Genomic DNA, 27734 nt, shown 5'->3' on the forward strand with positions numbered 1-27734 from the left:
ATGGGTAAAAATCATCTTGTGGGGAACCAAGAACTAGAAAATCAGTAGGGTATTTTATTTTCCCACACAATACTTCAACATCCCTAACAATCCCAATTGGTGAGATAGTGTCTCTATTGGCAAGCTTAATAGTAACATCAATATCTTCAATTTCAGTAGGTGCAATATCATTCATAATTTCTTGGTATAAAGGAAAGGGAATTGCACTCACACTAGCACCCAAATCACATAAGCGATGATAATAGTGATCTCCTATCTTAATAGAAACAACAGGCATGCCAACAATAGGTCTACGTTTATCTTCATTATCGGCTTTAGCAATTCTAGCAGCTTCATCAGAGAAATAAATAACATGCCCATCAATATTATCGACCAATAGATCTTTAACCATAGCAATACTAATTTCAACTTTAATTTGTTCAGGGGGTGTAGGTGTTCTATTATAATTCTTACGAACCACAGCTAAAGCTTTAGCATGTTCTTTTATCCTAACAGGGAAAGGTGGTTTCTCAATATAAGCAGTAGGAATAACATGATCAACATTATAAGTAATGGTTTCCTCTTCAGCTTTAATAGGTTCTAATATTTTTACTTCAATGGGAGGATGATATTTAAACCACTTCTCCTTAGGGAGATCAACATGAGTAGCAAATGATTCACAAAAAGGATCTACTATCTCAGAGTCAAGTCCATATTTGGTGCCAAGTTCACGAAAAGCATCGGTATCCATAAAAGATTTAACACAACCAAACTTAAGGTTTATACCTGACTCCTTACCTTCATCGAGCTCCCAATGTTCAGAGTTGCGTTTGATTCTTTCCAAAAGATCTCATTTGAATTCAATAGTTTTCTTCATAAAAGAACCAACACAAGAAGTATCGAGCATGGATTGATCATTACAAGAAAGTCGAGCATAAAAGTTCTGAATAATAATTTCTCTCGAGAACTCATGATTGGGGCATGAATATAACATTGACTTAAGCCTCCCCCAAGCTTGAGCAATACTTTCTCCTTCATGATTCCATATATATATAATTCCAATCATGATGAACCAAATGCATAGGATAAAACTTCTGATGAAATTCCAATTTCAATCAGTTGTAACTACAAGTCCCAATATCATCGCATAGCCTATACCATGTCAATGCCTTTCCCTTCAAAGCTAAAGGGAAGACCTTCTTCTTGATTTCATCCTCGGGCAAATCTGCAAGCTTAAATAATCCACAAACTTCATCCATATATATTAGATGCATATCAGGATGTAGTGTTCCATCTCCTGCATAAGGACTAGCTAGCTCTTTCTCTATCATAACTGAAGGAATTTCATAATAAATATTTTCAGTAGGTTCAGTAGGTTGAGGAGAAACTCTTTGTTCTTCTGGTTGAGGTGAAGATACCCCGAACAAACCCCTCAAAGGATGATTTTCCATAGTGACAAGTGACAGTAAATTTCATCACGTAATATAAATGTTTCCTTACCAAAGGCACTTCACTCCCCGGCAATGGTGCCAGAAAAGAGTCTTGATGACCCACAAGTATAGGGGATCTATAGTAGTCCTTACGATAAGTAAGAGTGTCGAACCCAACAAGGAGCTAAAAGGAAATGACAAGCGGTTTTCAGCAAGGTATTTTGTGCAAGCACTGAAATTATCGGTAACAGATAGTTTTGTGATAAGATAATTCGTAACAAGTAACAAGTAACAAGTGTAACAAAGGTGCAGCAAGGTGGCCCAATCCTTTTTGTATCAAAGGATAAGCCTGGATGAACTCTTATATAAAGGAAAGCGCTCCCGAGGACACATGAGAATTATTGTCAGGTTAGTTTTCATCATGCTCATATGATTCGTGTTCGTTACTTTGATAATTTGATATGTGGGTGGACCGGTGCTTGGGTGATGTCCTTACTTGGACAAGCCTCCCACTTATGATTAACCCCTCTTGCAAGCATCCACAACTACGAAAGAAGAATTAACATAAATCTAACCATATCATGAAACATGTGGATCCAAATTAGCCCCTTACGAAGCAACTCATAAACTAGGGTTTAAGCTTCTGTCACTCTAGCAACCCATCATCTACTTATTACTTTCCAATGCCTTCCCCTAGGCCCAAATCATGGTGAAGTTTCATGTAGTTGACATTCACATAACACCACTAGAGGAAAGATAACATACATCTCATCAAAATATCAAACGAATACCAAATTCACATGATTACTTATAACAAGACTCCTCCCATGTCCTCAGGAACAAACGTAACTACTCACAAAGCATGTTCATGTTCAAGATTAGAGGGGTATTGAATATCATTAAGGATATGAACATATGATCTTCCACCAAATAAACCAACTAGCATCAACTACAAGGAGTAATCAACACTACCAGCAACCCACAGGTACCAATCCGAGGTTTTGAGACAAAGATTGAATGCAATAGATGAACTAAGGTTTGAGAGGAGATGGTGCTGGTGAAGCTGTTGATGGAGATTGCCCCCCTCATGATGAGAGGATCGTTGGTGATGACGATGGCTCCGATTTCCCCCTCCCGGAGGGAAGTTTCCCAGCAGAATAGCTCCACCGGAGCCCTAGATTGCTTCTGCCCAGGTTCCGCCTCAAGACGGCAGCGCTTCGTCCTGAAAGCTTCCTTCTGATTTTTTTTCAGGTAAACACCCTTCATATAGCGGAACATGGACACCGTAGACCTGCCCTGGTGGGTAGGGTGCGCCCCCAGGCTTGTGGCCACCTGGTGGGCCCCCTTTGGTATTTTCTTCGCCTAATAATTCTTATATATTCCAAAATAATTTTCCGTAAATTTTTAGGACTTTTGGAGTTGTGCCAAATAGGGTCGCGGATTTGCTCCTTTCCGGTCCAGAATTCCAGCTGCCAGCATTCTCCCTCTTTGTGTAAACCTTATAAAATAAGAGAGAAAAGGCATAAGTATTGTACCATAATGTGTAATAGCAGCCCATAATGCAATAAATATCAATATAAAAGCATTATGCAAAATGGACATATCAAGGAGCAGCAGGCGACTTTCGCCCAAGCACACGCATTATCCCAGGCTTGGGACGGAAAACTACGATGTGTCAGACCAGGCTTGGAGCCCGGGTCCGAGGACACGGTGTGGTGGCCAGGCTACTCGGGCCCTGCGAGTAGGACTAGGGCCGATGTTAGATTGACCTCGGGAAAATCCATCTGGGAGACGATATCGGATCTGAATACATTTTTCTCTCCAACCCACCCCCACGTCGAGTCCCGCTCGATCAATCAGGGACGATTGACATTTGTGATTTAGCCCTCATCGTGCAAAAGACAAACGAAATGGTCCGACAATTCAGGACACGTTTTTTTAATGAAAAACAAAATTCCGGATTGCATAGATCGGGAGGCCATAGCGGCATTCCTTTACAACGTCTATGATAAGGGACTTGGAAAAGTTGTTTCACGAAAACGTCTTAGGATGTTCGTTGAACTCTCCGACATAGTGACAAAATATTGTGCTATGGAGGACGCTTGGTCAGCCGAGCAATGGCACCAGAACACCAGTTCGGAGCTACCCGAAGCAAGGGAAGAAAACAGGCGCCCACATCGGAACAGATGATCAAAGCGTGCCAACACCAATGAGAAAGGCGACCGGCTGTCATGGAAGAAAAGTCAGAATGACAAAACCAAAGCGCTGCTAGACACCATACTCGACAAGCCATGCGCGATTCACCCCACCTCCTCTAATAAGCAAGTCACCCACAAGCTCAGGAGTTGTTGGATCATATGACAAATAGCGAAAGGAGGAGTGAAGTTCCTAGACAACCTTGGCATTCATCAAACCAGGGTGCAACAGTCAATCATAATCAAGGGCACCACCCGTCTGAAGCCAGGGACGTCCTCATGATCTATGAGACCCACTCCTCAATAAATCATCAAAAAAAGAGCACTTCAAGAGATCTGCCACATTGACTACACGATGACATCAGAAAATAGGCGACTGACATTTTGATCACCTTTGTTCACCAAGACCAACCGATAGGAGTCCACGGCCGAGGAGTTGCGGCTCTCGTCCTCGACCCTATCATTGACGGATATTGACTGTGCAAGGTCCTTATAGACGGAGGCAACAACCTCAACCTCATCTATGAGGATACTTTGCAAAAATTCAGTTCGACAGATCCCGCATCCAGTCAAGCAGGACCACCTTCAAAGGTATAGTCCCAGGAAAGGAAGCACGACACACCGGTAAAGTCACGCTGGACGTGATGATCAGGACACCTAGCAATTACCGGGTCGAGGAGTTAATCTTTGACATCGTCCCATTCTGGAGCGGATAACACACACTGCTCGGTCCATCTGTGTTCACCAAGTTTCATAATGTGCCCCATTATGCATACATGAAACTAAAAATGCCTTGGCCCAACGACGATTATAGTAAACAACAATCTAGACTAATCACTTAAAGCCGAGGACAAGACCGCAACTTTGGCTGTGCAAGCATAATTTGAGGCCTTAGCCGCCGAGGATTTATCTGAGCTACGAGTAACCATCGACAAGGATGATGTTGTCCTCGCCAAACGATCAAAATTGACGTCATTTAAACCAACAGATGAAATGGTAAAATTTCAGGTTCACCCCGACAATCTGTCTAAAATGGTCTTTATTGGAACTCGTCTTGATGCTCCACTGGATGAAGCACTACATGGCTTTCTTCGCGAGAATTGGGACATCTTTGTCGGGCACCCTTCTAATACGCTAGGTATCCCAAGAAACCTCACGGAGCACAGTCTGAATATTATTTGAGGGTTTCAAACAAGTTAAGCAGGCACTTCCTCGCTATGTCAAAGACCAACACATTCATGTATTGAGACTCACAAACCTTAACAAGAATACTTATACTGAACCACAATCATTCACCAATACACTCGTATATCATCATCTCATTATCGCAGACTATTGCCAGAAATCAGACATATCATACTCAATGATCTATAGGTTAATGCAAGTTTTTATCATACCACCTTGTATACCTATAATTTTTGGCTAATCATATTAACTCATCTGACATAGGACATCCCGCCGGGGAACGCGGGTGAAAAATGCTAAAAAAATATGCGAATGGTACAAGAAGTTAAAATTGATAAAAAAGGTACGCACATGTGAGGGGTCAAACATAGGATCTCCTGCCGGTGAACGCGAGTGACTAGCCACTCGAGTTGATGAGCTTTAGTGTCTGATAGGCAGCGTGGCAACATCAGAACTATGAGGAGCGATAGATCTAAACATTTTTGAAAATTCAAAGGCATTTTTTTTGGAAAAAGTGAAATGTTTTTTGAAACACGAACAATTTTAAAAACTCGGTCATTTTTGGAAAATGTGAATAATTTTTGGAAATCTTGAATCCTTTTTGAATTTGTGAACATCTTTGAAATACTAGAATGTTTTGGGTAATTTCAGACAAATTTGGAAACACAAGCATTTTTTGAAACCCCATTTTCTTTCTAAAAGTGATTTTTTTGGACGTGTGATTTGTTTCTAACAATGGCAACTTTTTTGAAACTTCAAACAAAATATTGAAACGCGAATTATTTTTGAAACAGTGGACATTTTTCTAAAAGCACGAACAAAATTTCATTTTTTCAAACATTATTTGTAAACACGAGTTTTTTGGAATAGCAAACACTTTTCCAAATTCTGATCATTTTTAGACTTTGAAAATAGGAACACAAAATGAAAATAAGAAATAGAGAAAAGAATTAGATTTTTGTAAAACAAATGAAAGTAAAAATAAAAAAGGAAAAGGAAAGGAAGACCAATCAAGGAGGATTAACAAAAAAAAGAAAAAATAGAAAGAACCGTGAAGAAAAAAAAACGTTTCCTAGCCACTTGGGCTGGCCCATATGCGGGTTGCTCGCTGCAATGCAATGGGCCTCAGGCCGCAAACGTCTCTTCCGATCTCCCCCCTCGCTCGTCCGGTTCGTCTAGGAGGTAAACCCTATTTGCCGCTCTAGCAGAGCAAGGGAGAGGGATTCGTCTGCAACTCGGAACAGCGAAGGGGTTCGGCTTTTAGATCCAAGCACCCCGCCGACTTTAAAGATGTGGGGATGTAGATCGAGAGAGCAGTCAGGCGGCGACGGCGACTCGCGAGTACAGGCACGACGGCGGCTGGGCATCGTCGGGTTCGGGAGTTGGAGGGGATGAGGGGGAGGCGGCGGCGGCGCGGCGGGCGTCTGGGGTCTCGGCATCCGACCTCAGGTTCAAGCTGCCGACGGAGACTGCTGCGCCGCGAGCACGCTGAGAGCCTGAGGTAGCTGGACGACTGCCACGGCGATGCACAAGGAGGCGAGCCTGAGGCGGTGGGCGGCGGCGGATCCAGTCATGCTCCTCCTCGATTTCCCCGTCGTCGTGCTACCAAGGGCGTCTTCGCCCACATCTCCTCATGCTGGTGCGCATGGCGCCTCCTGCCGCTGGTTCCGCCTGCCGGTCGCGACGCGGTAAACGAACAGAGCATGTGCTTGCGGCGGAGGATGCTCTCTCGCCCCCGCGGAACGCCCGCCTCGCCCGCCACCACGGACAAGGTAGACACCCTCCTACAGCGTGATGTTGTTGCTTCCCAGCTGTTTGCCGCGTGGTGCTCCTGCTTCCCACTGTTTGCCGCATGATGCTCCTGCTTTCCCACAGTTAGCCGCATGATGCTCTGCTGCTGCTGCTACTACTTTGCTACTGCTGCTAATTTGCCCCTCTAGAACTCACAATGAAGATATAATTTTTGTGACTAAAGCATATTTGGTCAGATGTCCTGTTACAAAACATAGATTTTTTTCTAGCATCATGCAAAGAATCATAATGTGCACTAAGCTCACACTCTTTTTCTTTAGGGAAGCATATACGGAAATTGTGATTTGAAAGTACTATCAATCTACATAAATCATGGCAAAGTTTCCTACATTTTTGGGTGCGGGTTCATTGAGGAGATTCAAGATACAATCTGCTGATGCTAATTTGCTGTAGTGCTGGTTTAAAGATGATGATGACAGATTACCACCATCAAGCATTTGCTAATGACGAGGTAGAAATTTTCTATAGTTGCTAGCCAATGGAAAAAGCAAATCAGCAAGAGTTCTACTTCTCATTAGATGAATGCCAGAAATGGATTATTTCTTTAGATTATGTAGAATGTGAAGTTCAAAGAATGGCTGAAGATCATTATGGACAGGCTCAGCTTGCACCATGTTAGTTGATTCGTCTATTTAGCTGGTGATGTGAGAAGAAGGTAAATTGTTAGGTTTTCAAGTAGATTCTCATACGGTGTCTACCTGGGTATAGTTAGTGACATGTGTTATCAGTAGGTTCTCATATGGTGGCCAACTATCTGTTCCTGAATGGTTTGTGGCAAGATAGTGGGGAAACACATCAGTTGTTCCAGCACTTATGATGAATGTTTCCCTCCTAAGAAGTTGATCAGCTCTTCTTGGTCTGACTAATCTTTTGGAAGTTTCTTCTGTTATGCCATAGGTCCTCGACTTGATTGGAAAATGATAGTGTATTCTATCATGGAGAAAAAAACAAAAACACAGCTAGCTAATTAGTACCTAAAATACTGGCTCTGAATAATCGGAATAGCTTGATTTATTAACTAGATATCCACTCTTTTGTGATCTTGCAACTAGTTGAATTTGGTGAATGTTATTTCTTTATGTAATTGGCATGTGCTAGTAGAATGTTACTCCCTCAGTTAACATATATAAGATGTTCTACCTTTTTCTCTGATTCAGATGTATATAGATGCATTTTAGTGTGTTTGTTCACTCATTTCAGTCTGTATATTGTCCATATTGAAATATCCAAAACATCTTATATTTGTGAACAGAGGGAGTATTTCTTTATGTAATTGGCAAGCGCTGTTAGAAAGTGACAACAGAAATTTTCTTGCTATTGCGGCAGGCAACAAAATGGAGCTATCCTTTCCATTAGCATATTCCAGAAGGATCTGTTTTGCACATAAAAGTGATGGCTTGGGCCTTCGGCACCATGGCGGCATCAGTTTGCACGTTGTCGCTCCACTTGTATTGCTGGTTGCAAAGTAAGGTGCGAACAGTCCATCGCCGTATGTTAGGAGGTGAAACTTAAGCACTATGTAAGCTCAACAACTTGCTTCCAGTACAAAGCACAAATTTGGATGAGGTTTTTTCAGTGCAACCTGCTTCTCATTCCTAAGCATTAATGCTTCTAATGATATTGCAGATAGTGAAAATTTCTCTAGCGTCGTGGGAGCTGCTGCTGTTGCATTTAAATTGGTTTGTACAAATTGACAGTCCGAGGCTCCAGCGGATGCAGTCGCAACCCCACCTCTAGATCAGCTCACCACCCAACCAGTTACACTCAGTTATGTGACAGTTTTGATTCATTCTACAGAATTATTGGAACTCTGGAATGACCAAATCTCAATTCTGCTTCAAAGGTAATGATTCTGTTTTATCAACCACCCTAAATTTGTCCACAACTGATGTTTATGACATGGTTATCTATTTCACACATTCTTATTCTATGTATATTGTGATTATATTTTCATTTCCTTAGTTGTGTTGCTGTTCAGTTGACTGTTAAGTTTACGGTTATTTCCCCCGCAAAAAAGGGTTATGGTCTTTTATTCCAAAAGAGAAAAGCATGTTTCTTTGTAGGAGACTAGCTGCTATATAGATGTGCATATTTTGTAATGTTTCTTTTACAAACATATGATGTAATAGAGTGTAGACATGGGCCTAGACATCTAGCCAAACCTACCTATAGCATTTCTAAAACGATATAATTATAACGGTTACATGTAAATTACGTGTGTAGATTTATCCTTTTTTCATACGCCTTAGTAGATTCTAAACATATGGTGTGATGTACGTATAAAAGTTTATGGTCAATGCTAGTTTAGTGTTTGGGTCAAATTATTATTTGAAAGTAGGGGTTAAAGTTTGCCAAGAAAAAACAGATTATTATTTGAGATTGATAGAGTACGACTATATCCCACCAGGTCTTGTTTCCATTAAAAGTGTGTCCCCACTTTGTTGAAGAATACACCTACCATTTTGGTAGTGGGCCTAACTCATCTCAGCGGTTTTGTTTGGGCCTCATTGCCCTAATACGCTAGTAATCGTCTCATTTCCCATATTTCCCTTAGTCTCACTCCCAATCACTTCACGATCCAAGGAAGGGAATGCCAGCAGCCATGGCGACAGTGTCCCCTTCGGCCATTCATGCCACTTGAGAGGATGAAGGATCTGGTGACGTCACGCTAGAGACATCGGCGCAAGCGAGGTTGCCACCATCCTTGTCGCGACGACAATGCCACAGCGGAGGGTAGAACGGGATGGTGGGTGACGGCATTGCGGAAGGAGGTGCCGACCACTCATTTGACCCAGGGAAGCAAAAATAATGTGCAATGTTTTAGTCCCGTACTCCTACTAAATAAGGATCTTGGCCGAGAGAATCTAGAGTATGGTGTGTGGTCTAGAAAAGGAGCAAGAGTGCACTCGAGCATGTTTAGGGGGAGGTATGTACGGGGCGGAGGCCACAGGGGGAGCTATGCCCGGCTGGATGACCATAAAGGGCGAGGGAGAATTACTTCTTTTAAGTATAAAAGTATACTCCCTTTGTTCACTATTATGAGATGTTTTGGATATTTTAATATGAACTACGCATAGAAATGAGTGAACAAAACACACTAAAACGTATCTGATTCAGAAAAAGTTAGAACATCTTATAATCGTTAATGGAGGGAGTACTAGAGAATAAAATCCGTTCCTAGCTAATGGTGGATCAACAACACTGAGTCTGAAGAGATAGAGGAATTATTTGATCCTGCACACTGGAGCATACGAAGGAAGCATCGAGACCAATATGCATGGTGAGCTATATTGCACAGGGTCATGCACAATACTGATAGCACATGTACTCTCTAACAACAGAGGAGTAGGTGAGTGACAACACCTGTACTCTACAACAGAGGAGTAGGTGTAGTGATAGAAACAAAAAAAATCCTTAAGCTACCATCATATGCCTTTGTTGTCAAAAGAGCCATAGTTTGCAACTCAGCCTTTGCACTAGAAGGGAAAAGCGCAATCGGTTTCTTTGTCTTGTAGGCAATGACAAAACCATCAAGAAAAAGGGACGTGCGAACTTGAGCATGGGAAGAAGAGAGACGGTGAGAGATATTTCCACGAAGATATTGTAGAAGGGGGGGTGACTCAAGTGGATAAAAGTGAGAGCAGAGACAAAGTGACTTAGAATGAGAACGTGATATGAAATTTCTGGACGAGTGACATCTAAATAGACAAGACTCCCAACAAGATGATGATAGCGTGTCAGATCAAACAAAGGTGGATGTTGAGCTCGATGGGAGTGTCATGCCACTTGAGAGGATGAAGGCTCTAGCAACATCGTGCGAGAGGCATTAGTGCTAGCGAGTTTACCACCATCCTAGCCACGACGACAACACCGCAGAGCATATAGTGGAGGGTAGAGTAGGAAAGTGGAGTGCCGCCGCCGCAGGAGGAGGTGCACTCGAACGGGGGGCATTGCACTGTAGTCTGTTTCTTCTTTCGGGCGAGTGCCAGACAGATAGACTCACAACAAAATGTCAATAAAGCGCCAGATCAGATAGTAGGTCAACATCATTAGCAGGGAGGTAAACATTGAGCTCCATGGGAGTCTCAACATGCGCTCATCAGTAAGAGTAGCGCGAGTAAGATCCTAAATTATTATTTTTCAGCATGAAGGGACCTCAATCCCAAGAAAGTAGCAGAGAGGGCTAAGATAAAACATAAGAAACTGCATACTAAGACATGCCTTAACAAAGGCAATATACTCACGGTCTGCGTCAGTGATGATCTTGTCATAGCATATAGAAGAAGAGTCCTACCAAAAACAGAAAGGAGGACAAACAATGTCGGATCATGAGCACTCGATGAAATCCAGCAGTAGCCACCATAGAGGCAAAACGCTCAAACCAGGTGTGAGGGGCTTGCTTAGAGCCATAGTGAGAGTGATGAAGACGAGAAAGCATGTCGTAAGGAGCAGCTCACCATTAAGAAATGCATTCTTAACATCAAGCCTAGACACAGATCAGTGGTGAACAGAGGCCAAAAAGAACTGTGCGAACAGTGGTGAGCAAGTCTCATCGTAATCAGGACCATGCTCCTGCTGAAAGCCATTACCCACAACACGAGCTTTGTAATGCCCAAGAGAACCATAAGAGTGAGTCCTAACCTTGTAGACCCACCAAGTGATGGGATGAACACGAGGAGGAACATATACAATATCCCACGTGCCGATGCGCTCAAGAGCAGCAGTCTCCTCTGCCATCACAAGGTGCCATTTGGTATGAACAACACCACAATAAGAAGTTGGCTAAAGAACAACATCGCCAATGCTTGGAAGACCTAGGCGGTCAACATGCCAAAGCAGACGAGGACGCAAGCCATAAGTAGGATGAGACGGGGAAGATGGCACATCGGTAGACGCATCCACAACACATAGACGTCCTGTATAGAAATTAGGAAAAGATGGAAGAATACGAGTTGGAATCATCGGGATAAACTCAGGTGATGGAGAGAAGGAAACCATCGGTGATGAAGGTGTAGAATCATGTGATAAGTGAGGTGAGGAAATTATAGGAGATGATGGCGTTGGTTCTACAATAATAAGAGAAGCAGGAGCAGTACGGCGACTTGATAAGGGCTCAATAGGAGTGGTAGGAGTGTCGGGAAAATTGTGGAAGATATACTCCACTTAAAAGGCGGAAGAAGATGGAATCAACAAAAGTCATATCCCAAGAAATAGGCATCCGATGAACAACATGATCCCAACAACGATATCCCTTATGCTCATTGTTGTATCCTAAGAAGACACACTCAACAGACTGACAAGTCAGTTTGGTGCGTTCACGAGGGGCAAGAAGGACATAGCAAACACAACCAAATAATTGAAGCGCCGAATAAACAAGCAAATAGTCGCTCGAAAGGAGCGTCACCCTGCAGAGTAGTGGATTGCTAAAGGTTGATGATATAGATGGAAGTGGAGACAAACTCGACCCAAAAGTGCGACGGAAGAGATGCGGTGACCATAATGAACGAGTCGTCTCAAGAAGGTGACGATGCTTGCGCTCAGCCACGCCATTTTGAGCATGAGCAACAGGATAAGAGAGCCAAAGTCTGCTAAAAAAGGATTCCACCAAAGTCATCATAGAACACACAAATAGGTGTAGAGAACTGAGTGTGAACCATGGCAGCAAAAGGCTTATAAGACCTCACTACAAGAAGAAATAAAGTATATCTATGTGTGTAGAGAGAAGTTACTACCGGAGGCAAAGGGAGATGGACCCCTGAGATCATATTGAACAAGGTCGGAAGGCCAACGAGACACTGTCTCGCTATGAGTATAAGGTAATTGGACTGTGGATTAGAGACATCATCAGAGAGGGATCGAAGAAGACCACGTCGAACTAAGGATGAGAGATAACAAGTGATCCAAGGGGATGATGCCAATCCTGAAAATAACTGGTAGACAAGGCAATAGAGGCAAAGACTGGCGATGGTGGCAATAGAGGGACTTGATCCAGCATCCCACGTGCCTATGCACTCTTCGTACCCCACCGATCCGGCTTGGCGTTCTTTTCCTGTTTGCAGGTTGTGGGTCACGCACTTGATTAAGCACCCCAGGTTCTCCTACTGCGCCTTTGGCCTCGACTTTAGGTAGCGCCTGTCCTCGGCTCGTCCCGTGCATAAACCAGGTACGCGTCGACTGTCCGAGCTCCTGCTCACCATTGGTGGTGCTCGAGCGTGCGGTTATGGTGTCGCACATAAAGGGAACACGGGATGTGGGATTGAGACAGTACTCATAGCAGCCTGCAGCAAGGCAAAGAATGCCCATCCAGACTGGCAGGGAGCAAAGGTGGGCACAAAGGTGGGCACAAAGGTGGACGTTGACTCGGAGTCTCAACAGTGCACTCATCAGTAAGAGCAACACGAGCAAGAAGATTATGGATATACTTCTCTTAAGAAATAAAGAACAATCTCAAGGAAGTAGTGAAGATGACCAAGATTCAGCAGTGACCTTATCACTAAGAGCAGCACGAGCAAGAAGATCCTAAATGTACTTCTCTTGGGAAGTAAAGAAGCCATCCGAGGTAGAAGAAACCTCAGTTCGAAGTAGTGAAAGGGACCAAGATCAGACATTAGATCTATTCACTAAGATGAGCCTTCAAAAAGTGCGCCCTACTCAGCAAGGAATCCACATAATAAATGATTGATAAACTCGCAAGCAAAATCTGCATGGAAGACGCATATAGGAATGGAAAATTGGATACGAAGCATGGCGGCAAACTTCTTACTGGTAGATAAGACCTCACTAGAAGAAAAGCATAAAATATATCCATGTGTATCGAGAGAAATCATCTATAAAGATAATATAACAGCGATGTCCTCCTTTTGAGGCAAAGGGACCTGGACCCCCAAACATCGAAGTGAACAAGATCAAAAGGACGATGAGACACAATCTCGCTATGAGGATAATGTAACTTAACCTGTTTGCTAAGCCGACAAACTGACAGCCTAAAGACACACCGCCAAAGACAGATCCAAGAAGACCATGTCGGACTAAGGATGAGAGACTAGAGTCACACAAGTGACCAAGACGATGATTCCAAAAGAGTCGGTAAACAAAGTAACCGAGGCAGAGAGACTGGCGGCGGTGGCAGCAAAGGGAAGGTTAACCTAGATAAGCACCTAGAGGACCTGGAATTACAACGTCGAGGGCCAACACCAAGTAGAGCATCCGTGTGAGGATTCTAATCAGAACATGAACATGAGAATCTGGAGGTCGAATGGCTGACAAACTGGAAGAATCGTAAGTTAATAAGAAAATACATGGATATGTACCTGGTTGTGTAAAAAGTGGTCACTCGGTACAAGAAAAATTAGTAGCAAAACCTGTTGATGTTGAACCAAAAGAAGCCGCTAGTAGATACTAACCTTCGGTGTAAAAAGTCGCCTAACCTTCGGTGTAGTCAGGGTCTCAACTGAAGAGGTTGACAAAGAAGTACTGGGCAATGAAACTAGAAGTAGGAAGTAGGTGTTTTGTTAAAAGATCGAAAACCCAAATGTATTTCTCGTTCTTCTTGTTTGTCTTCATTTGGTTTTTGATCTCTTTCTTTTGTGTTCTTTATGGTTCTTTTCCTTCTTATTGTTTCTTTGGTTTATTTGCTTGCTTTTACAAGAAACCACAAAACATTTCTTTCTCCCTTTTTTCTTTTGAAGTTCTTTGAGAAAACAACAAAAATATTTCTTCATTCTTTTTGCTTTTTCTTTGGAAGTTTATCTGATTGCCTCTTTGTTGAAACTTTGGAAATCTTGTATCTTTGCTTGTCTCTTTGCGTTATTGTTCGCCTTCTTTGAGAAAACCAAAAAAATCCAAAAATACTTCAGTGGTGTTTCTCTCAGTTCTTTGCCTTTTATATTTCAAAAAATCCAAAAATATTTCTCTTTCACTTTTCCTTGTTTTCCTTTGTTTGCTTTTGATTGTTCTTATTGGCTTTTCTCGTTGTTTCTTTTTGTTGTTCCTTTCATCTTTGTGCTTAAGTTGCAAAACCCAAAAATTCCAAAAACGATTTCTTGTTTGCATCTTGTTGAGTCTCGAGTGTTTAGAGTGTTCTTTTTTCATCCTATTTTTTCTTTTGTATGTTTTTTTGTTGTTTTCTAGAAACCCCAAAAGATTTCATTGTGCTTTTGTTCTTTTGATGTTTGTTGAGAAAACAACAAAGATATTTCCTCGTTCGTTTTGCTTTTTCTTTGGAAGTGTATTTTATTGCCTCTTTGTTGAAACTTTGAAAATATTTTATCTTTGCTTGCCTATACATTCTTGTTCGCCATCTTCAAGAAAAGCAAAAATTCAAAAAATATTTTTGTCGTGTTTCTTTAAGTTCTTTGCCTTTTATCTTTTTCGAAAATCTAAAAACATTTCTCTTTCGTTGTTAATTTGTTTTCCTTGTTTTCTTTTGGTTGTTCTTTTTGGCTTTTCTTTGCTGTTTTCTTTTCATCGTTTCTTTTCACTTCGTGTTTAAGTTGCAAAACCCAAAAATTCCAAAAAGATTTCTCTTTTGCTCTTATTGAGTGTTAACTATTTGAGGTGTTCTTTTGTTTTTTTCTTCCTTTTTTTCTTTTGGATGTTTGTTGTTTGCTTTTAATAGTAACCCCAAAAGATTTCTTTGTCCTTTTGTTCTTTCGAAGTTCTTTGAGAAAACAAAAAAATATTTTCTTGCTCGTTTTGCTTTTTCTTTGAAAGTTTATTTGATTGCCTCTTTGTTGAAACTTTGAAAAAGTATTTTATCTTTGCTTCTCTTTAGCTCTTGTTTACCTTATTTGAGAAAAAAACAAAAGTTCCAAAAATATTTCTGCTGTGTTTCTTTAAGTTAGTTTTGGCCTTTTATGTTTCCAAAATTCCAAAAAATATTCCTCTTTCGGTGTTCTTTTGTTTTCTTTTGGTTGTTCTTTTTGGCTTTTCTTTGCTGTTTTTTTGTCGTTTATTTCATCTCTGTGTTTAAGTTGCAAAACCCAAAAACTCCAAAAGATTTCTCGTTTGTGTCTTATTGAGTGTCAATTGTTTGAAGTGTTCTTTTTGATTTATTTTTCTTCCTATTTTTTTCTTTTATTTGTTGTTGTTTGCTTTTAAAATAAACCCTAAAACATTTCTTTGTCCTTTTGTTCTTTTGAAGTTCTTTGAGAAAACAACAAAAATATTTCATCGTTCGTTTTGCTTTTTCTTTGGAAGTTTATTTCATTGGCTATTTGTTGAAACTTTGAAAATATTTTATCTTTGCTTCGCTTCATGTTTCTTGTTTGCCTTTGAGAAAAAACAGAACTCCAAAAAATATTTCTATTGTGAGCGGAATTTTGTTTGACCCTAGGTCTCTTAGGGTGTTTATGTGGGCTCGCAGCTCGTCATTGCTGAGCTCTCGTGTCGTTGCTTGAGTCGGATCTTAAGGCCCACTGTATCTTTAAGACTTGCTCCCCAGTTAGCCACCTCGTTCAAGAGCAGTAGCTCCTTTGCCATCGCATGTCGCCGTTCGGGATGAGCATGGCATCACGATATGTCGTATTGAGAAGAGCAGCGCTAGAATACCCATAGCGATCAATATGCGGAAGCGGGCGAGCGCAGAAGCCATAAGTAGGTTGAGCTAGAGGCGGTCCATTGCCAACAGAAGGAGATATAAATAGTCGAGGGAGATGGCTCATCGAAAGATGACACATTAGAAGAATCCGCAAGATGCGGACGACTAGTGCAGTAAAGAAGAGGATTGGGGGGAATCATCGGGGAAGTCTTAGGGAATGAACAAGGTGGGGAAGCCGCAGGTGACGATGACGTGGGGTCTACGACAGTAGTACAAGAAGACACATTGGAATGGAAGAGGGCAATACATGAGTGATAGGACGCATCAACACCATTATAGTTGGTGAGTTCATGCTTTTCAAGGCCGTGCGCAATATTGATAGCATTTGTACTGTCTGACAAGGGAGGAGTAGGTCTAGTGACAAAAGCATCAAAATCCTCAATCAACCATTGTAACCAAGTCACCTCTGTTGTCAACAGAGGTATAACTTGCAACTCAGCCTTTGCACTCAAATTGAAAAGCGCAGTTTGTTTCTTTGTCTTTTGGGCAATGAGAAAACCATCAAGGAAACACAGTCAGTACAAAGGGACGAGCGAACTTGTGCATAGGAATAAGAGAGAGACGGTGAGAGGTAGTTCTACATAGATATTGTAGAACCGCAGGGAGGGGGGTGTGTGACTCAAAGTGGATTAAAGTGGGAGCAGAGGCAAACTGACTTAGAATGAGAACATGATATGAAATGTCTGGATGAGTGACATCTAAATACAAGACTCCCAACAAGATGACGGTAGCACGTCAGATCAAACAAAGGCCCTTGTCAGAAGCACAAAGATGGACGTTGAGCTCCATGGCAGTGTCAATAGTGACTACCACTAAGAGCAGCACGAGCAAGAAGATACTGAATGAATTCTCTTAGGAAATAAAGAAGCTACAAGAGGTAGAATAAACCTCAATTCAAAGGAAGTAACAAGGAGGACCAATATTAGACATAAAAACTATTCACTAAGACGAACCTTCAAAAAAGGCAATGCACTTAAGAGTTGTTCGCAGTGATGATCATGTCATCAACATGTAGAAGCAAAGTTTGACCCTGAGCTGAAAGATGCTATAAAGTGCAGATCATAAGCATGTGGAAAAAACTAGTGGCAGTCATCGCTGAGACAAACACTCAAACCGGCCAAGAGAGGCTAAAGGCATAGAGAGAGCGACAAAGACGACAGATCGTGCCATCAGGAAAAAATATCTAGGTGGTGGCTACACGTATACCTTCTCATGCAACTGACCATTAAGAAAGACATTCTTGACATCAAGCTGAGAGACAGACTAGTGGCGAACAAATATCATAGGAGAAGTGCGCGAAGAGTGGTCATGTGAGCCATATGAGCAAATGTCTCATCGTAGTCATAGCCATCTTCATGTTGAAAGCCACGGGTCACAAGACGAGCTTTCTAACGCAAGAGAACCATTAGAGTCTAAATCTTGTAGATCTACTTACAATATACAAGTGATGGGATGAGCATGGGAGGAAGGAAAATGAGATCCCACGTGTCGCTATGTTCAATAGCAGCAATCTCCTTTGCCATAACATGTCGATGTTCGGGATGAACATGGCATCACGGTAAGTCGTATTAAGAGCAACGCTAGAATACCCATAGTGATCAATAAGCGGAAGCGGGCGAGCATAGGAGCCATAAGTAGGTTGAGCTGGAGGAGGTGCATTGTCAACAGAAGGAGACATAGTAGTCGAGGGAGATAGCTCATCGAAAGATGACGCATCAGAAGGATTCACAAGATGTGGACGACTAGTTTAGTAAAGAAGAGGTCATAGAACACACAAATAGGTGTAGAGAACTGAGTGTGAACCATGGCAGCAAAAGGCTTATAAGACCTCACTACAAGAAGAAATAAAGTATATCCAGGTGTCTAGAGAGAAGTTACTACCGGAGACAAAGGGAGATAGACCCCTGAGATCATATTGAACAAGGTCGGAAGGACAACGAGACACTGTCTCGCTATGAGTATAAGGTAATTGGACCGTGGATTAGAGACATCATCAGAGAGGGATCGAAGAAGACCACGTCGAACTAAGGATGAGAGATAACAAGTGATCCAAGGGGATGATGCCAATCCTGAAAATAACTGGTAGACAAGGCAATAGAGGCAAAGACTGGCGATGGTGGAAACAGAGGGACTTGATCCAGCATCCCACATGCCTATGCACTCTTCTTACCCCATCGATCCGGCTTGGCGTTCTTTTCTTGTTTACGGGTTGTGGGTCACGCACTTGATTAAGCACCCCAGGTTCTCCTACTGCGCCCTTGGCCTCGACTTTAGGTAGCGCCTGTCCTCGGCTCGCCCCGTGCATAAACCAGGTACGCGTCGACTGTCCGAGCTCCTGCTCACCATTGGTGTGGTGCTCGAGCGTGCGGTTATGGTGTCGCACATAAAGGGAACACGGGATGTGGGATTGAGACAGTACTCATAGCAGCCTGCAGCAAGGCAAAGAATGCCCATCCAGACTGGCAGGGAGCAAAGGTGGGCACAAAGGTGGATGTTGACTCGGAGTCTCAACAGTGCGCTCATCAGTAAGAGCAACACGAGCAAGAAGATTTTGGATATACTTCTCTTAGGAAATAAGGAACAATCTCAAGTAGCGAAGATGACCAAGATTCAGTAGTGACCTTATCACTAAGAGCAGCACGAGCAAGAATATCCTAAATGTACTTCTCTTGGGAAATAAAGAAGCCATCAGAGGTAGAAGAAACCTCAGTTTGAAGTAGTGAAAGGGACCAAGATCAGACATTAAATCTATTCACTAAGATGTGCCTTCAAAAAGTGCGCCCTACTCAGCAAGGCATCCACACAATAAATGATTGATAAACTCGCAAGCAAAATCTGCATGGAAGACGCATATAGGAATGGAAAATTGGGTACGAAGCATGGCGGCAAACTTCTTACTGATAGATAAGACCTCACTAGAATAAAAGCATAAAATATATCCATGTGTATCGAGAGAAATCATCTATAAAGATAATATAACAACGATTTCCTCATTTTGAGGCAAAGGGACCTGGACCCCCAAACATCGAAGTGAACAAGATCAAAAGGACGATGAGACACAATCTCGCTATGAGGATAATGTAACTTAACATGTTTGCTAAGCCGAAAAACTGACAGCCTAAAGACACACCGCCAGAGACAGATCCAAGAAGACCACGTCGGACTAAGGATGAGAGACTAGAGTCACACAAGTGACCAAGACGATGATTCCAAAAGAGTCGGTAAACAAAGTAACCGAGGCAGAGAGACTGGCGGCGGTGGCAGCAAAGGGAAGGTTAAGCTAGATAAGCACCCAGAGGACCTGGAATTACAACGTCGAGGGCCAACACCAAGTAGAGCATCCGTGTGAGGATTCTAATCAAAACATGAACATGAGAATCTGGAGGTCGAATGGCTGACAAACTGGAAGAATCGTAAGTTCAATATGAAAATACATGGAGATGTACCTGGTTGTGTAAAAAGTGGTCACTCGGTAAAAGAAAAATTAGTAGCACAACCTGTTGATGTTGAACCAAAAGAAGCCGCTAGTAGATACTAAAGTCGCCTAACTCTCGGTGTAGTCAGGGTCTCAACTGAAGAGGTTGACAAAGAAGTACTGGGCAATGAAACTAGAAGTAGGAAGTAGGTGTTTTGTCAAAATATCGAAAACCCAAATGTATTTCTCGTTCTTCTTGTTTGGCTTCATTTGGTTTTTGATCTCTTTCTTTTGTGTTCTTGATGGTTATTTTCCTTCTTATTGTTTCTTTTGTTTATTTGCTTGCTTTTACAAGAAACCACAAAACATTTCTTTCTCCCTTTTTTCTTTTGAAGTTCTTTGAGAAAACAACAAAAATATTTCTTCATTCTTTTTGCTTTTTCTTTGGAAGTTTATCTGATTGCCTCTTTGTTGAAACTTTGGAAATCTTGTATCTTTGCTTGTCTCTTTGCGTTATTGTTTTCCTTCTTTGAGAAAACCAAAAAAATCCAAAAATACTTCAGTGGTGTTTCTCTCAGTTCTTTGCCTTTTATATTTCAAAAAATCCAAAAATATTTCCCTTTCACTTTTCCTTGTTTTCCTTCGTTTGCTTTTGATTGTTCTTATTGGCTTTTCTTGCTGTTTCTTTTTGTTGCTCCTTTCGTCTTTGTGCTTAAGTTGCAAAACCCAAAAATTCCAAAAATATTTCTTGTTTGCATCTTATTGAGTCTCGAGTGTTCAGAGTGTTCTTTTTTCTTCCTATTTTTTTCTTTTGTATGTTTTTTTGTTGTTTTCTAGAAACCCCAAAAGATTTCATTGTGCTTTTGTTCTTTTGATGTTCGTTGAGAAAACAACAAAGATATTTCCTCGTTCGTTTTGCTTTTTCTTTGGAAGTGTATTTTATTGCCTCTTTGTTGAAATTTTGAAAATATTTTATCTTTGCTTGTCTTTACATTCTTGTTCGCCTTCTTCGAGAAAAACAGAAATTCCAAAAATATTTTTGTTGTGTTTCTTTAAGTTCTTTGCCTTTTATCAACATTTCTCTTTCGTTGTTCATTTATTTTCCTTGTTTTCTTTTGCTTGTTCTTTTTGGCTTTTCTTTGCTGTTTTCTTTTCATCGTTTCTTTTATCTTTGTGTTTAAGTTGCAAAACCCAAAAATTCCAAAAAGATTTGTCTTTTGCTCTTATTGAGTGTCAACTATTTGAGGTGTTCTTTTGTTTTTTTCTTCCTATTTTTCTTTTGGATGTTTGTTGTTTGCTTTTAATAGTAACCCCAAAAGATTTCTTTGTCCTTTTGTTCTTTCGAAGTTCTTTGAGAAAACAAAAAAAATATTTTTTCGTTCGTTTTGCTTTTTCTTTGAAAGTTTATTTGATTGCCTCTTTGTTGAAACTTTGAAAAAATATTTTATCTTTGCTTCTCTTTAGCTCTTGTTTACCTTATTTGAGAAAATAACAAAAGTTCCAAAAATGTTTCTGTTGTGTTTCTTTAAGTTAGTTTTGGGCTTTTATGTTTCCAAAATTCCAAAAAATATTTCTCTTTCGGTGTTCTTTTGTTTTCTTTTGGTTGTTCTTTTTGGCTTTTCTTTGCTGTTTTTTTGTCGTTTATTTCATCTCTGTGTTTAAGTTGCAAAACCCAAAAACTCCAAAAGATTTCTCGTTTGTGTCTTATTGAGTTTCAATTGTTTGAAGTGTTCTTTTTGATTTATTTTTCTTCCTATTTTTTCTTTTATTTGTTGTTGTTTGCTTTTAAAATAAACCCTAAAATATTTCTTTGTCCTTTTGTTCTTTTGAAGTTCTTTGAGAAAACAACAAAAATATTTCGTCGTTCGTTTTGCTTTTTCTTTGGAAGTTTATTTCATTGGCTATTTGTTGAAACTTTGAAAATATTTTATCTTTGCTTCGCTTCACGTCCTTGTTTGCCTTTGAGAAAAACAAAAATTCCAAAAAATATTTCTGTTGTGAGCGGAATTTGGTTTGACCCTAGGTCTCTTAGGGTGTTTATGTGGGCTCGCAGCTCGTCGTTGCTGAGCTCTCGTGTCGTTGCTTGAGTCGGATCTTAAGGCCTCATGTATCTTTAAGACTTGCTCCCCGGTCAACCACCTTGTTCGATCAGGCTCTCCACTACGTCGATCAGCCCCCGAGCGTTGCTGGATGTCTTCTTCATCGGCTTCCAAGATCTCTCAGACTCTTGGGTGGCTCATTGATGAAGGGCAGCAGATGTCCCATGAGCCCCGAAGCATAGAACCAACCCTTATGCCAGTTGTAGACTGACTTCGCCAAAGCAATCTTGAAGTAGTCTGATTCAAGCCGGAGCTGGAGGTTGGTGCCTTCAAGGTCGCGGATATCATCGCCATTCTTCTGGACCTTCAACAGGAAGTAGTATCAAAACAACTCGAAGTTTGGGTTCGTCCCAAGGAAGCATTCACAAAGGGTGATGAAGTTGGCGATGTGGAGAATGGCATTGGGTGTCAAATGATGCAACTGACACCCGTAGGAGAACAAAAGCCTGCACACAAAGCTGTCTAGCGGGAAAGCCAAACCTCGACACAAGAACTGCTGGTGCAACACTCGCTTGTGCCGGCTGGTGCCAGGATGGCCACGGCCCCCGCCGTCCTCCATTGAAGTACCTCCCAAGGCAGCAGAAAGTCGTCTTGAACTAACGCAGCGGAGAACCACTTGCCTGTGGTCTTGCCTGCCTCCTCGCTGGCGGAAGCGTTGTCCTTCCGCTTGTTAGCGGTGGTGGCCCTGGGAACGATCCGGCCACGACCTCGACCGCGGTCTCCCTCGCCTCGCACCATTAGCGGCTCACTTGGGTGGAGAAGGAAAGAAAGGGAGGGCTCGAGGAGTAATAGGTTGCGACAATGGCGGTTCTGACAGGGGAGGGAGAAGCCGTAGAGGGTTCTGCGAGAGGAACAGAGGAAGTGGGGGAAACCCACCGGGAAACCCAAGCAACGGCTTCGGTAGGTCGACATGTGCCCAATTTCCTTCACGGTTTCCCACTACGCAGGATGTGGGCGTGGAGATCTAGGCATTATCATCATGATGCAGTTGTCAAAGCGAAATCGACTGGCCATCTCCCTATCTTTCGACAGTGATGGCGGGATGTGACAAAGCGAGTGGTAGTGATTTGAAGAAGACTTGCCACCGGAGGCCGTGCAGCCATGAAGCTGCGAAGACGCGACGCCGGAGGCCATGCGGCCGTGAAGCCGCAACATTGCAAAGACGTAGGCTGCGAAGCCGTGAAGGTGAAAGATGCAAAGCCGCTAGATTGCGGCACCACAAAATCAGGAGCTACGAAGCCACATAGATGCGTCGCTGGGGGCTGCGCGATAGCCAAGTACATAGATTTCGAGGTCAGGCTACCGAGAGCTAGACTGTCTCCATCACTGAAAAAGAGCCTGCCTGGATTTCGTTCTCAAGGCAGCAAGACTCCACAACTCCAGACAAGCTCGGCTGCTACTGACGGTACAATATACCTAGGGTGGCCCGTCCACCGGGAAGCTCGAGACTTGGCTGGCTTCAGGGCCCAAGAGGCCTAGCAGCATCCTTACCCAGCGATCAGTCCAGGGGTCTAGGCTTGGAGATAAAATTTATCCTTGGCGTGCAAGCCAAGAAGCTCTCATAGTGAGGTTAGTTAGGATCCCTATCAACCCTAGCTCTCATCCCCTTTATAAGGCGAGGCTAGGGGTAGTTCGAGGCATCTGTTCCATTGCTCAGACCTTGGTAGCATTCATCATACTCCACTTGTAACCCCCTCGCACGAGGTACTCCCACATCAATCCAAAACAAATCAGGAGTAGGGTATTACCTCAATCATGAGGCCCTGAACCTGGGTAAAAGCCCCGTACGAACTCCCTTTACTTCCGACTACGGTTTGCACCCTAACTGGGTCACTGACGGTTTTCTGCACCATCACTGGTACTCTGGTAGTGAGTTGGAATATGTTTAAATCAATTGGTTTGCGATCTCTCTCTAGGTTCGGTCCATTATATGTACCCTTGAACCCCGTGTTGGTCTTCTGCGCCTGTCGGTTGCATGATATATTTAGGAGGTTTGGTCTTGTGGGCAAACCTTTGCTCTTTAACTGAGTCAGGTTAGTGCCTTTTCGGTGGTTTGTTCAATTCATTTGTGTTGGCCTCCATGCGTTGGTTGCAGGACTGAATCTGGTATATGGATATAGTAAAAAAACTGGTATGTGGAGATCATGTCGAAGGGGGTTTGAGGAAGGTCTGATTTGAGTTCATGAGTTCCATCATTCATCATTTAATAGGAGGTGGATTCAGTGTCCTGATTGATTCTTATTGTAGCAGTTGATCTTGCTTTTGGTATGTGTGTATGTTCTCCTTTAGTTGCAGTAGAAGCAGGAGGGTAGTAGTTCTGCAGAGATGAATCAAAGGCTGGAGAGGTTTGGTTTCTGTTCATGGCTGATTTGATTCGTTACGGTCAACTGTTATTTTCATTTGGTCAGATCTTCTCGAATGTGGTGTTGAACTACTCATCAACCTAGAACTTCGTGATTGTTTGGATGATATAATCCCTTCTCGATTCAGCTTCTTCATTTTCACATTACTCCCTCTGTAAACTAATATAAGAGCGTTTAGAATACTAAATTAGTGATCTAAATGCTCTTATATTGTTTACAGAGGGAGTACAATTTAGTCCATGATTATTCTCACTTGGATTGTTGGTGGTTCTCCAGAAATTGGGATTATATTATTTGCTGGATGGCCATCATCTTTTTGGTTCGGTTTTGGTGTGGACCAGCTGGTTATTGGGTGAACAAATTTCACAAGGAGTAACATTTTTCACTCAACCTTGATATAAGAAGTGTTTGTTTCATACTACTGTCCTATTTGGTTTAGATAATTCAGTTCTCTGTTTGTAAAGCGTCCCTAAAGCGTCGCTTAAGTGTCAGAGCGCCCCCGAGGCTTAAGGCGTCCAACTCGCCTTAGGCAGGTGTCTAAGGCGTCTGCCTTAGACATCAGAGCATCTGAAGCGCCCGCTTAGACTTTAAGCGGTCTGTGTTCAAAGCTAGTTAAAACTATGGAACTTAAATATGCAAATCAGTTGATAAATCTCTTTCAAACCTTACCTAAGAAAATTGTGATTTCTGTTTGGTTTAGCCTGTTGACAAAATTCAGGTTCCTACAATTTTAAATTAATCTAGTTTCTGCATGTGAGCTGTATTGTTTTCAGGTTTTGTACATGACTTGTATTATTTGTCCTGTTATTTTTTATGTTGGAAAGTCTGAGATTTAGATTGTTGATCTGCCTCCTACAGATCTCTTTGTCATGAAATGTACTGGTGGTCTTTAATCTGCTTTGCACAATGCACAGATGTTGGTGTCCATAGTGCTTACTACATGAACATGATATTTGGAGTCTTACTTTAGTGGAGTGCTAATCTGATCATGCTTGGAAAAGGGATATCATGATAGGTTTTGTTAGCCTGGGGCTTGTCTGAAACTGTTGTAGTCCTGTAAATACAAAAGTAAAAAGTGTTGAATGGGAACAGTAGTAGGTGTCATTGTCATCTGGATTTATCAGTCTGTAGTGTACACCTGGTAAAAGATGGTCTGAACTCCGAAGCTAGTAGAAACTACTGGTTCCACATTTCTTTTCTTGATTCAGATAATTCAGTTCGTTCATTTCATAACATTTTGCCGCTAGTACAAACTACTGAACGCACGCCATCGCTGCCACGCCCGTGCCGCCTCGCCTGTTCCGACTTCGGCGGCAGGTCGGCAGCAACCAGCGGAGGTCTGACCACGACAGTAACAACGATGCAAACTACACAATCTCAGAATGTAAGTCCTGTCTCTCGACTCCCCTCCCGAAATTTTGCATGTTACTTTCTTGATCATGGATTCATGGTGCTGATATCCAAATACAGAGAAGCTCAACAGCAAATATGGTCAATGGGTAATAAGCCTTGTTTTTTGCCTTCCTGTTGGCTGCTGGAGCACATGCGATGAGCTTATTTAGCACGTGAACTTTGAATCACTAAGGCTGATTGGAGTTGAAATGAATTTGAATCAGGAATAGGATATAGTGCAGGCTTAGCCTTAGACCATATATGCACGCAGCTAGTGCATTTCTACACGTAGTCCTAACTTTTATTAACCTGTACAGTCCTAACTCCAATATATACTTGGATTCTATAGAGCAATGGTAACTCGTGTGCCTACTAATTCTGCTCCCGTAACAACGCTTTGCTGTAATTATGCATATCAAGTGCTCCACATACATAGTATTCTGGATGGTAGTATATTTCCGGGACCTTTTTCCCCGATTTATAATGATCTAAAATGGTGTGCATATTAGGTTTTTAAATGGACGAAATGGAATTCTTTTTGGATGGATATAGCATGGCCTACCTGAGAAGGAAGTATTCATGTGCAACAGAAAAAGCAGCTTTGTTTGTGCCTTTTGGTTTTGTGGGCTCTTTTGCAGTTGCAGGGACAGAGGCACTAAGCATCTTAGTCTAAAAATGTATCTTGTTTGTGCAATTGCAGGGTAACTATCTGAACGCAGTGCATATTTTAGGTCAAATATCACCCGTATGATATAGATAATGGCTTCATTGGAAAAACATTGTAACCCTGTATATGATCTATTTACATCCTGCATGTTCTAATATTAACAGTTTTGAGTCGGTGCAGATTAGTTCATAAGACGCAGTATGCATTAGTGTTATCTTGGAAGAATGTGAAATTGTTATGCTTTGTACTGCAGGCCCTAGTTGATGCTCCTTGGAAAATAACCTTAATGCTCAATTGAAGTCCTTAAAGTTACTGGTTGCCATCTGTAATGTTAAAGATAATAAATAAAAGTTGGGCGTGCTATTAGAGCTTCATCCACTTGGAAAGACATCTGAAACACAGAGTCTGTCAAATAGTATAGCACCTGTTTAAGGCTAGTTGTGCGCAAGGCATTTTACTTCGGTGAGATTACATGGGTTAGAATCTGGCACATACAGTTTGCCCTTCTGTTCTTGCATCAACTAGCAGCTCTTGCAACACCACACATTTTGATCATTGTTTCACGTCTACTTTTACTCCTTTTAAGTTTTGAAAAAATCATGGTTCAATTAGTTTTAAGTCAGGAATCTATGAAAAACTTAGACATTAATTTAAAGGCTGATTACGCAAGACGCTACTCCTTTAAAGACTGGGAGCCGTATGCATACTGGAGCACTGCTAACATGTGTTTTGATGATGTTCATCACTAAACATTTGACTTTGCAGGCTTGTGTCAGCTTGACTAGTTTCAAACAATGGCGGAATGCTTGGCTTCGATATTTGGTACAGAGAAAGGCAGTGTCAACTGTCCATTTTTTTACTTCAAGATTGGAGCATGTCATCATGGCGATCGCCTCTCAAGCATCCATAACAGGCCAACCATGAACATGTATCAGCGCTCTGATATGATTACCTCTGGTCACATGATCCTTGGAAATTAAGCATCTCTTCGCCTTTATATATACTTGTTTGCATTAATATCTTTCCTCTGTACATGTGACCTTGAAGGAATATTTGGGACGAAGTTTTCTAAGTTTTGCTGCACAGAGGAACATATGCCATTTGTTTAGAAGTACAAGGAATCAGGAGTATGCTTGGAAGTAAGTTCCCATCATGGATTTGATCCTTGGAAATTAAGCATCTCATCGCATTATGCTTGTTTGCATTTATATATTTCATCTGTACTTTATACATATGTATACAGGTGACCTCAAAGGAATGCTTTGAAACGAAGTTTGCAAAGTTTGTTGCTCAGAGGAGAGGAGCACTGATCTTAAGTTCTTAACAAAATCATTTGCTATGGTGCAACACAATTCTTAGGCAGGTGTGCCTCAATTTTTCGTAGTGAGCTAATTTGTTATAGAAGTGCATATGTAAATCTCGTATGTCCATTCTGAATTTCTTGTTTGATCTTTAATGCGATATTGGTGCGCTATGTCATCTGGTATACACAGAAATCTTGGGTACTCTTTGGGTATTTGATAGATATTTGTACTTGTGACCCTTCTTGTACTTCTAAACTAGCAAAACAAATTAGCTTTAATTAACTATTTTGTCGTA

At 41.8% G+C, this 27734-nt stretch overlaps 1 long non-coding RNA gene across 5 annotated transcripts; it reads left to right on the forward strand.

The window, feature by feature from the left end:
* Positions 1–5976: 5976 nt before the first annotated feature.
* LOC125552639 lies at positions 5977–27734 on the forward strand. 5 transcript variants are annotated; one of them, XR_007303713.1, is made up of 6 exons: positions 5977–6561; positions 6862–7256; positions 7928–8120; positions 8228–25460; positions 26901–27274; positions 27379–27734. It is a non-coding gene; the product is annotated as an uncharacterized LOC125552639 (long non-coding RNA). The 5 variants fall into 5 exon arrangements; XR_007303716.1 differs by having other exon boundaries at positions 8228–12925; positions 18675–27274; XR_007303712.1 differs by having other exon boundaries at positions 8228–27274.

Source organism: Triticum urartu, chromosome 4 (genome assembly GCF_003073215.2).
Source record: "Triticum urartu cultivar G1812 chromosome 4, Tu2.1, whole genome shotgun sequence".
Lineage (NCBI taxonomy): Eukaryota > Viridiplantae > Streptophyta > Magnoliopsida > Poales > Poaceae > Triticum > Triticum urartu.